Raw genomic sequence first — 10,127 nt, 5'->3', positions numbered from 1 at the left:
GTTGCAGAGCTTCCAAGAGCAAGCAGAGGATGAGCACGCTACCGATTGGTAGTCATCATCACGCTAGTCCCGGTGATCCAGGTTAAAGGTCACCCAGAGATGAGGCCTCATTCTCGCAGGTAGGACTGTTTGTATCACTCCTATATTGCCTGCACCATGTCTGAGTCTGAGAAGCCTGCCTCCAAGCCTAGTATGGTGGAGCCTAGCGTGTTTCCCAACCCAGTAAGTACTCTGGTTATGGGAATGTTTATATGGGGATTAGTTACCTAACTATTTCGCTCCTTATTGTTGTTTGAGTGTGACCCATCTAGGAAGCCTAAGAGAGAACCCCTATCTCATAAATGTGCCATATGTCACAAAAAGCTACCATCTAATAACAAAAAAAACCCTATGCCATTCCTGTACAGAGAGCATCATCAGGGACGAGCAACCATAATTTATGGAAGAGATTAAGGGAATGGTTGTAATGTCGGGGTAGGGAAACAGACAAGTGAGCCCTAATCTACCCGCCACTCAGTCCCTGCCTACTTGCAACGACCCGCCCTAGGCGACGGGGTACAACTGGGCGACGGTCCCTACACTCAATAGGTGCACGACAGACAAACAGACAAGGGTACAAAGAAGCCAGGGAAATGGGGAAGTTGCCCACGCGAACACCGTGAGCAACAAGCGAGGTGAACGAGCCGAGTCAAACCAGGAGATGAGCGAGGTACAAAAACGCAGAGCAGAAGAGTGGTCAGTAAAGCCTAGGTCAATCACAAGCAGAGGATCAGTAGTTCAAGAAGCTGCAGCAGGGCCAGGAAACCAACAGAGAAGAATCACAAGCAAAGGAGGAACAGGAAAGGCAGGTATCAATAGACAGAGGGCGGGAGCTAGCTCTGTCTGGCCAGGCTGTGATAGGCTCTCCCACTCCTAAGCCTGCCATCCTGGGTGGTGGAAGATGGAGTCAGTCTCACAGACATAGAAACAGGTGCAGACTGATTACCTATGGGCGTCAATACAGAAGTTGTGTCTGTCAGATCCTTTACAGTACCCCCCCTTTTATGAGGGGCCACCAGACCCTTTCTAGGTGGACCTGGTTTATTGGGGAAACGAAGGTGGAACCTCCTGAGCAATACCCCAGCGTGAACATCCCGGGCGGGTACCCAAGTCCTCTCCTCAGGCCCGTATCCCCTCCAATGGACCAGGTACTGGAGGGAGCCTTGGACCATCCTGCTGTCCACAATCTTGGCCACCTCGAATTCTACCCCCTCAGGGTGGAGAACAGGGACCGGAGGTTTCCTCAAGGGAGCCAAGGACGGGGAGCAGCGTTTAAGGAGGGAGGCATGAAACACGTCGTGTACTCGAAAAGATGGGGGCAACTCCAGTCGGAAGGACACATGGTTAAGGACTTCAATGACCTTGTATGGCCCTATAAACCGGGGAGCAAACTTCTTGGACGGGACTTTAAGGCGAAAATTTTTTGACGATAGCCACACCAGATCCCCGACCACAAACAAGTGGTTAGCAGAACGTCTTCTATCTGCCTGAGTCTTTTGTATGCTCTGGGACGCTTCTAGGTTCTTCTGAACCTGGGCCCAAACTGTGCACAGTTCCCGATGAACGACATCTAGCTCGGGATTGTTGGAACTACCAGGTGAAACGGAGGAGAACCGTGGATTAAACCCAAAATTACAGAAAAAGGGGGAGACCCCTGACGAGTTACTGACCCGGTTATTAAGGGAAAATTCGGCGAGGGGAATGAATGAGACCCAATCATATTGACAGTCAGAGATAAAACACCTTAAATATTGTTCTAGAGACTGATTAGTCCTCTCAGTTTGGCCATTAGTTTCAGGATGGAAGGCAGAGGAGAAGGACAGATCAATCTCCAACTTTTTACAGAAGGCTCTCCAAAACAATGAAACAAATTGTACCCCTCTGTCAGAAACAATATTGACAGGGACCCCATGGAGACGCAGGATGTGTTTGACAAACAAGGTAGCTAACGTCTTAGCATTAGGTAGTTTCTTGAGGGGCACAAAGTGGCACATCTTACTGAAGCGGTCTACTACAACCCACACCACCGACTTGCCATGAGATGGAGGCGAATCGGTGATGAAATTCATGGAGATATGGGTCCAAGGTCTCTGGGGAACGGGCAAAGAACATAGTAAGCCCGCTGGTCGGGACCTGGGAGTCTTGGACCTAGCACAAACTTCACAAGCGGCGACGTAGGCCTTAACGTCTTTGAGCAATCCAGGCCACCAATAGTTTCTGGCAATGAGGTGCTTGGTACCCAGGTAAATGGCTCCATTTGGTTGGGCTGAACCAGCACTGGGGCTGAGATAAAGCACTTCTTAAGGACCTCAAAAGCCTGGACAGCCTCAGGAGGCCAGTGGAGGAGATCAGCACCGTTGCGAGTGAGATCCGTAAGAGGCTTAGCGATGACCGAGAAGTTAGCAATAAATCTCCTGTAATAATTAGCGAACCCCAGGAAGCACTGTAACGCCTTCAGGGAGGCAGGTTGGACCCATTCCGCCACAGCCTGGACCTTGGCGGGGTCCATGCGGAATTCATGAGGAGTGAGGATTTGACCCAAAAACGGTATCTCATGCACCTCAAACACACATTTTTCGGTCTTAGCAAACAGTTTGTTTTCCCGAAGGGTCTGGAGCACCCTCCTGACATGCTCAATGTGGGAGGACCAGTCCTTGGAAAACACAAGTATGTCATCAAGGTAACTACAAGAAATACCCCCAGGTAGTCTCTTAAAACCTCATTTATGAAATTCTGGAAGACCGCGGGAGCATTATACAACCCAAAGGGCATGACGAGGTATTCGAAATGACCTTCGGGCGTGTTAAACGCAGTCTTCCACTCATCCCCCTCTTTGATGCGGATAAGGTTATACGCCCCTCGTAGATCAAACTTAGAGAACCATTGGGCCCCCTGAACCTGATTGAAGAGATCAGGAATCAAAGGAAGGGGATACTGGTTCCTTACAGTGACCTTATTCAAGTTTCGGTAGTCAATGCATGGCCTAAGACTACCATCCTTCTTCCCTACGAAGAAGAAGCCAGCACCTACCGGAGAAGTAGAGGGGCGAATGTAACCCTTGGCCAGGCATTCCTGGATATACTCTCTAATGGCTTCACGTTCGGGACAAGAGAGATTAAATATCCTACCCTTAGGGAGCTTAGCTCCTGGTACCAAATCAATTGTGCAATCGTATTCTCTATGAGGTGGTAACACTTCGGAGGCCTCTTTAGAGAAAACATCAGCGAAGTCCTGCACAAACTCAGGTAGAGTGTTCACCTCCTCAGGGAGAGAAATAGAATTAACAGGAAAACATGACGTCATGCATTCATTACCCCATTTGGTAAGATCCCCAGTATTCCAGTCAAAAGTGGGATTATGCAACTGCAACCAGGGAAGGCCTAAAACCAAATCTGACGATAATCCCTGCATCACCAGTACAGAGCACTGCTCCAAATGCATGGAGCCCACAAGGAGTTCAAAAACAGGGGTATGCTGTGTAAAATAACCATTAGCAAGAGGAGTGGAGTCAATACCCACTACCGGGACAGGTTTAGGCAAATCAATCAATGGCATAGCTAGAGACATAGCAAATTCCACAGACATAATATTAGCAGAAGACCCTGAATCCACGAAGGCACTGCCGGTAGCAGACCTACCACCAAAAGAGACCTGAAAGGGAAGCAAGATTTTATTACGTTTCATATTTACGGGAAATACCTGTGCGCCCAAGTGACCTCCCCGATGCTCACTTAGGCACGGAAGTTCTTCTGGCTGCTTATTCTTACGCCTAGGACAGTTGTTCACTTGATGCTTGTCATCCCCACATTAGAAGCAGAGACCATTCATCCTGCAGAACGCTCTACGTTGTTGGGGGGACACGGAGGCCCCGAGTTGCATAGGTACCTCCGAGTCTTCCGTGGAAGAACGAAGCAACGGAACCTCGGGAGGCATCATGGGGGAGTCAGAGGAGAAAACACCAACAAGTTCAAGTCGTCGTTCCCTGAGACGTCGGTCAAGTCGTACCGCTAAAGCCATAACCTGATCTAGGGAGTCAGAAGAGGGATAGCTAACTAGCAGGTCTTTCAGGGCGTTCGACAGACCCAATCTAAACTGGCACCTTAAGGCAGGGTCATTCCACCGAGAAACTACGCACCACTTCCTAAAGTCAGAACAATACTCCTCAACAGGTCTCTTACCCTGACGTAAGGTCACCAGCTGACTCTCGGCAAAGGCAGTCTTGTCAGTCTCGTCATAAATGAGCCCGAGAGCAGAAAAGAAAAGATCAACGGAGGAAAGTTCAGGGGCGTCAGGAGCCAAGGAGAAGGCCCATTCTTGGGGTCCGTCCTGGAGTCGGGACATAATTATACCCACCCGCTGGCTCTCAGAACCAGAGGAGTTGGGCTTTAAGCGAAAATAGAGCCTACAACTCTCCCGAAAGGAGAAAAAAGTCTTCCAGTCCCCTGAGAACCAGTCAGGCAACTTGAGGTGGGGTTCAAGAGGTGAGGTGAGGGGCACTACCAGGGTAGCATCAGGCTGGTTGTCCCTCTGAGCCAGGGCCTGGACCTGTAGGGAGAGGCCCTGCATTTGCTGAGCCAGGGTCTCAAGGGGGTCCATAGTAGTGTCAGGGACCAGGGTAGACTAGGTATATGGGCTTGTGATTATGTAATGTCGGGGTAGGGAAACAGACAAGTGAGCCCTAATCTACCCGCCACTCAGTCCCTGCCTACTTGCAACGACCCGCCCTAGGCGACGGGGTACAACTGGACGACGGTCCCTACACTCAATAGGTGCATGACAGACAAACAGACAAGGGTACAAAGAAGCCAGGGAAATGGGGAAATTGCCCACGGGAACACCGTGAGCAACAAGCGAGGTGAACGAGCCGAGTCAAACCAGGAGATGAGCGAGGTACAAAAACGCAGAGCAGAAGAGTGGTCAGTAAAGCCTAGGTCAATCACAAGCAGAGGATCAGTAGTTCAAGAAGCTGCAGCAGGGCCAGGAAACCAACAGAGAAGAATCACAAGCAAAGGAGGAACAGGAAAGGCAGGTATAAATAGACAGAGGGCGGGAGCTAGCTCTATCTGGCCAGGCTGTGATATGCTCTCCCACTCCTAAGCCTGCCATCCTGGGTGGTGGAAGATGGAGTCAGTCTCAGACATAGAAACAGGTGCAGACTGATTACCTATGGGCGTCGACACAGAAGTTGTGTCTTGCAGATCCTTTACAATGGTCAAGCAAGAAATCCAATCTTCTTTGGCCTCCTTCTCCCAGGCATAGTTTCCTGTGGTAACTCAAAAACTCCTATTTTTTTCCCTTAAATCCAAGGGAAAAGAGTTTAGGGGTAGATGCTTTGGTTCACAATTGGAGATTCCAAATGGCTTACGCTTTTCCTCCGATTCCCTTAATACCAAAGAACTTACAAAAGATCAAGTTAGGGAAAACAAAGGTGATATTAATCCCCCCCCCCCTTGGCCAAAAAGGGCCTGGCTTGGACTATTAAACAGTCTAAAACTAGCAGAACCATGGATACTACCAATATGTCAGGATCGCCTACATCAGGGACCAATCCTATATACAGACCCATAAAAGCTTCAATTAGCAGCTTGGCTTCTGAAGCCTCCATCCTAAAGTCAAAAGGATTGTCTGAAGGAGTAATAAATACGTTACAAAGGAGTAGAAAAGAAGTGACCAATGCAATCTATTACAAAGTTTGGAAAAAAAAATCTTTCCTGATGTGGGGATGAGAAACCAAATATTCTTCATCCCAACATAGCAGTAATTCTAGACTTCCTTCAAGAAGGTCTTGAGAAGGGTTTAAAACCAAGTAGGTTACAAAGTACAGATATCTGCACTAAGCTCATATTTCGATCAGGATCTCGCTTCCCACAGATGGATCAAAAGATTTTTCGTAGGAGCCTACAGGCTATCACTGAAAGAAGATTCTAGACCCCACCTGTGACCTAAATATTGTATTAAATTGACTAACTTTACCCCCATTTGAACCTCCTACTGAAATTAGGAGACTATCTTGGAAAGCACCTCTGCTAGTGGCCATTACTGCGGCACGCAGAGTAGGAGAAATTGAAAGCCTCCCCATAGGACAACCATATCTGAAATTTTTGGAAGACAGACTAATTTTTCGTCCAGACCCCACCATTCCACCAAAACTGATATCAGAATTCCACATGTCCCAGGACATTGTACTTTCATCTTTCTGCCAAAATCCTAAAAGTAAAAAGGAAGAGGAGTTCCAATCATTAGATGTACGTAGAACTGTACTAAAATACTTAGAATTGACAAATTCTTGGAGGACAGATCAAGATCTCTTTGTCCGGTTCTGGGGGTCAAATAAAAGCAAAAAAGCTTCCAAAGAAAGCAATCATAGAAACGTATCAGATCCAAAATCTTCTTCCTCCAGAAAATCTAAAAGCTCACTCCACCAGAGCAATGTTTGTATCTTGGACAGAAAGAGGTGATGCTGCCTTGGACCAGATCTGCAAAGCAGCTACTTTATCTTCCGTTCATACATTCTTTAACCACTACAGACTTAATTTGGCTTCCGTTGGAGAGCTTTCCTTTGGCAGCAAGGTTCTTCACGCTAGAGTCCCCCCCCCCCCCCAATAAGTTTTCATTTGATACCCTCCATGACCGCACCACAGGAGAGTTAAGTGAGAAAATAGAATTAGACTTACCGGTAATTTGGTTTCTATGAAACCCTCCATGACAGCACCCTGAGTATAGAGAAGGGAGGAAAGCTCCAGCTCAACGGTTCTGTGTCTCCAGATATCTCGCTCGGATCCCCGCGACGGTCCGCAGCGTGTAGTACAAGACAGAAGGAGAGATGATCCAGCGCTGAATGGAGTTTATAAGGGAAAGATTGTTCCCACTTTTATTGGAGAAATGTTTAAAAATGAAACCGAGACTCACTCTCAAGGCAGAGAGTGGTGCAGGTAAATACCCGAGCCTACGCGGTTTGAACACGTACCGTGTTCTTAATCATGGCAAAAGATGTTAAAGCCCTATGTGTCTGTCTCGTTTATATGCAACATTACCGGCTGAAAAAGAGCAACTGATTGGATATCGGTGATTGGTAGAATTTGCTAAGGAAAGAGTGGTTCCGAATGATTCAGACATCACATGAGGAAAACACATGACAGTAGAAACAAAAATAGAAACAAACACAGACTAAATTGCAATAAGTGTTACATACAGTTCTTGGGTTTGTATCCCGTGTATAGATAGAAACATATATGATATGTTTGATTATGGATGTAACCGACAAAAATGATGCACTGTCTGAACGTTAAAATAGAAAGGTGAAACCTGTCTAGTTAAAAAAGACACAAGATCGAAGACTCCTTTATCTAAGAATTAAGTGAAAAATATTGTCTTGATTTTGATGTACTGAGCTGTATATCAATATATATTTGATGTGTAGTAACATTTTATCGTAAAGTTAGGAAACAGGAGGAAGAAGTATAAAGTTGGATGTTAACAAGATGGGAGCAGTTTACCGCAGGAAATTACTAGTGTGAATTCAGTCTTGTATTATAGAGCAGTCTTATTTATTTGTACAGATATTCAGGGGGGAACCCCACAGAGCAGCTCGGAAGACAAGGGAAAACAGTCCGCCCCGCTCCACCCACATGGTAAGTCGCAGGCTCTACCTGATTTAATATGTTGAGAACATATGCTAGATCACTTAAATTGGGGATTACGTGTTATGAGATATTTGTTTATGTAACCCAAAAATTAACTATTGTCTGGATTGGTAAATCAAAAATGCATAAGAGATATTAAGATCTGAAACGGATGAGTTGTGAATTCTGGGCAAAAAAAATTGCAAATCAAATATTTCTAAGTCGGGAACATTTTTACACACAGAATTTCTAGTATGAATTTGGTCTTATTTTGTAGAGCAGATTTATTTGTTTGGACTGATATTCAGGGCAAGCTCTCATAGAAACGGTTCGGGAATAAGGGATAACCTGGTAGAAAGACACTCCATTATATGGTAAATCAAATTGTGTTCTGTTTGATTTCGTATGTTCGCCCCTTATGCCATATTGTTTAACTTAGTGATTATGAAGTATTTATTTATATGTCTCTGGAAATGGCTAGTAGCTGAAATTAATGAATCAAATATAATTGAAACTGAATAAATTATAAACTTTGAATAGTTGCATGTGAAATCATATGTTTGTCTATATGTATGTGAAGAAGACATTGTTTGAGTTCTGTGTATATGTAGCTGTATTTCCGTTTATTTTATTTCAATCTAAGTTCCTAAGGGATAGCCAAGATTACAGTAATAATGAAGTCTACACTTGGCACAAAGGGAATTATAACAAATATAAAACCAAGTCTATCCTTAGAAACAGAACCCACTCATACAAATACAATCTTAACCCACATAGGGTTAGTTTCAGTTCTACGGAGCCAGAGACCACGGATGGAGCAGAGGAGGAATCTGATCTGGATGTACCCAAAGGCCTTGGCCTTCCGGGGTTGTATGCCATATGTTAGACTTGTGCTTTCTGCCCCCCCCTCTTCCCCCGTTTTTTGAAAAGTCTCGTTTGGTGTTGTGATTGGGTCTTGACCCAATCACAACACCAAACGAGACTTTTCAAAAAACGGGGGAAGAGGGGGGGCAGAAAGCACAAGTCTAACATATGGCATAGAACCCCGGAGACTGAGGAACCAGAGGCACTGAGGAATCTGGACGTAGTCAATCTATCTTCAGAGCCTTTAACTGGATTGCAAACAAAAGTTATTTTGCTAGGACTAAATTTTGTGCCTAACCAGGACTTCGACATTTTTAACACTCTTTTGGACATTAACAGGTTTGTCCGTAACCTTACGGTTAAAAGGCACTTTTTGATACCAGAAGAAAATAATACAACCTTACAACTGGAAACACTGAAAGTATCAGCAGTGGGCAATGTTTACAAAACGCTAATGTTTCAAGAACAAATGGCATTGTTATGCCTAGAAGATTTAGCTGGACAACATCACAACCACATCTCCAACCAAGCATCAAAGTTTGAAACTAAAAATCCTGGATACTATCCCATCCAATCTCGTACTGAATCAATGGACAAATTCCAACAGGTCATGGAAAGGGAGCTACATAAAATCAAGGAAACAACGAAAAAAAGTAAACCCACACACAACCTTACGTTGGCAGAGAAGCAAGCAATGAAATCCTTACGGGACAATCCAGATATCGTCATACGAATGGCGGATAAAGGAGGCAGTATCACGGTTATGGACAAGGATATATATATCAATCAGATCATGATATTGTTGAATGACATAGATACATACACTAAATTACATCAAAACCCTGCAAATAACTTTTCCACTGCATTAAAAAATGTATTAGATAAAGGCCTCGATATGGGCTTACTTTCAAACAAAGAACATAATTACCTGTTAGTGGAACACCCAGTAGTCCCTATTCTGCATGCTTTACCGAAAACACATAAGGGAAGCAATCCTCCTCCCATGCGGCCCATTGTTTCGGACATAGGATCCTTGACTGAGAGAACATCAGAGTGGCTGGACTCATTTCTCCAGCCACTTGTCTCTAGAGTACCGGGGCATTTGAGAGACACAAAGGATGTCTTGATGGTTCTTCATAATAAAACCTGGAATAACAACTATACGTGGCTTAGCTGCGATGTAGTCTCCCTATATACCAGCATCCCACATTCAGTTGCCCTAAAGGCTCTCGCTCATCACCTCTCAAAATACAGTGGGTATGACCAGTCACTCCAAACTTTCTTGGTGGAGGTGACTAATTTCCTCATGATGCATAATTACTTCAACTTTGCAGGAATTTTTTATCTACAAAAAAGAGGAGTATCCATGGGGGCCAAGTTCTCCCCCCTCCATAGCCAACTTGGTCATGGCATGGTGGGAAGAGCACGTTCTTTTCTCTCCCATCAATCCTTGTGCCCACTCCATCCACTGGTATGGCAGATACATCGACGACCTCCTATTCATCTGGGAGGGCGATGTATCTGCCATACCAACGTTTCTGGCCTTTTTGAACAACAAAGATTTGAATCTCAGATTCACTCATCATGATTCCACGTCTATCA

The sequence above is a fragment of the Rhinoderma darwinii genome, chromosome 8 (genome assembly GCF_050947455.1).
Source record: "Rhinoderma darwinii isolate aRhiDar2 chromosome 8, aRhiDar2.hap1, whole genome shotgun sequence".
Lineage (NCBI taxonomy): Eukaryota > Metazoa > Chordata > Amphibia > Anura > Rhinodermatidae > Rhinoderma > Rhinoderma darwinii.
This window is presented reverse-complemented; position numbering follows the sequence as displayed.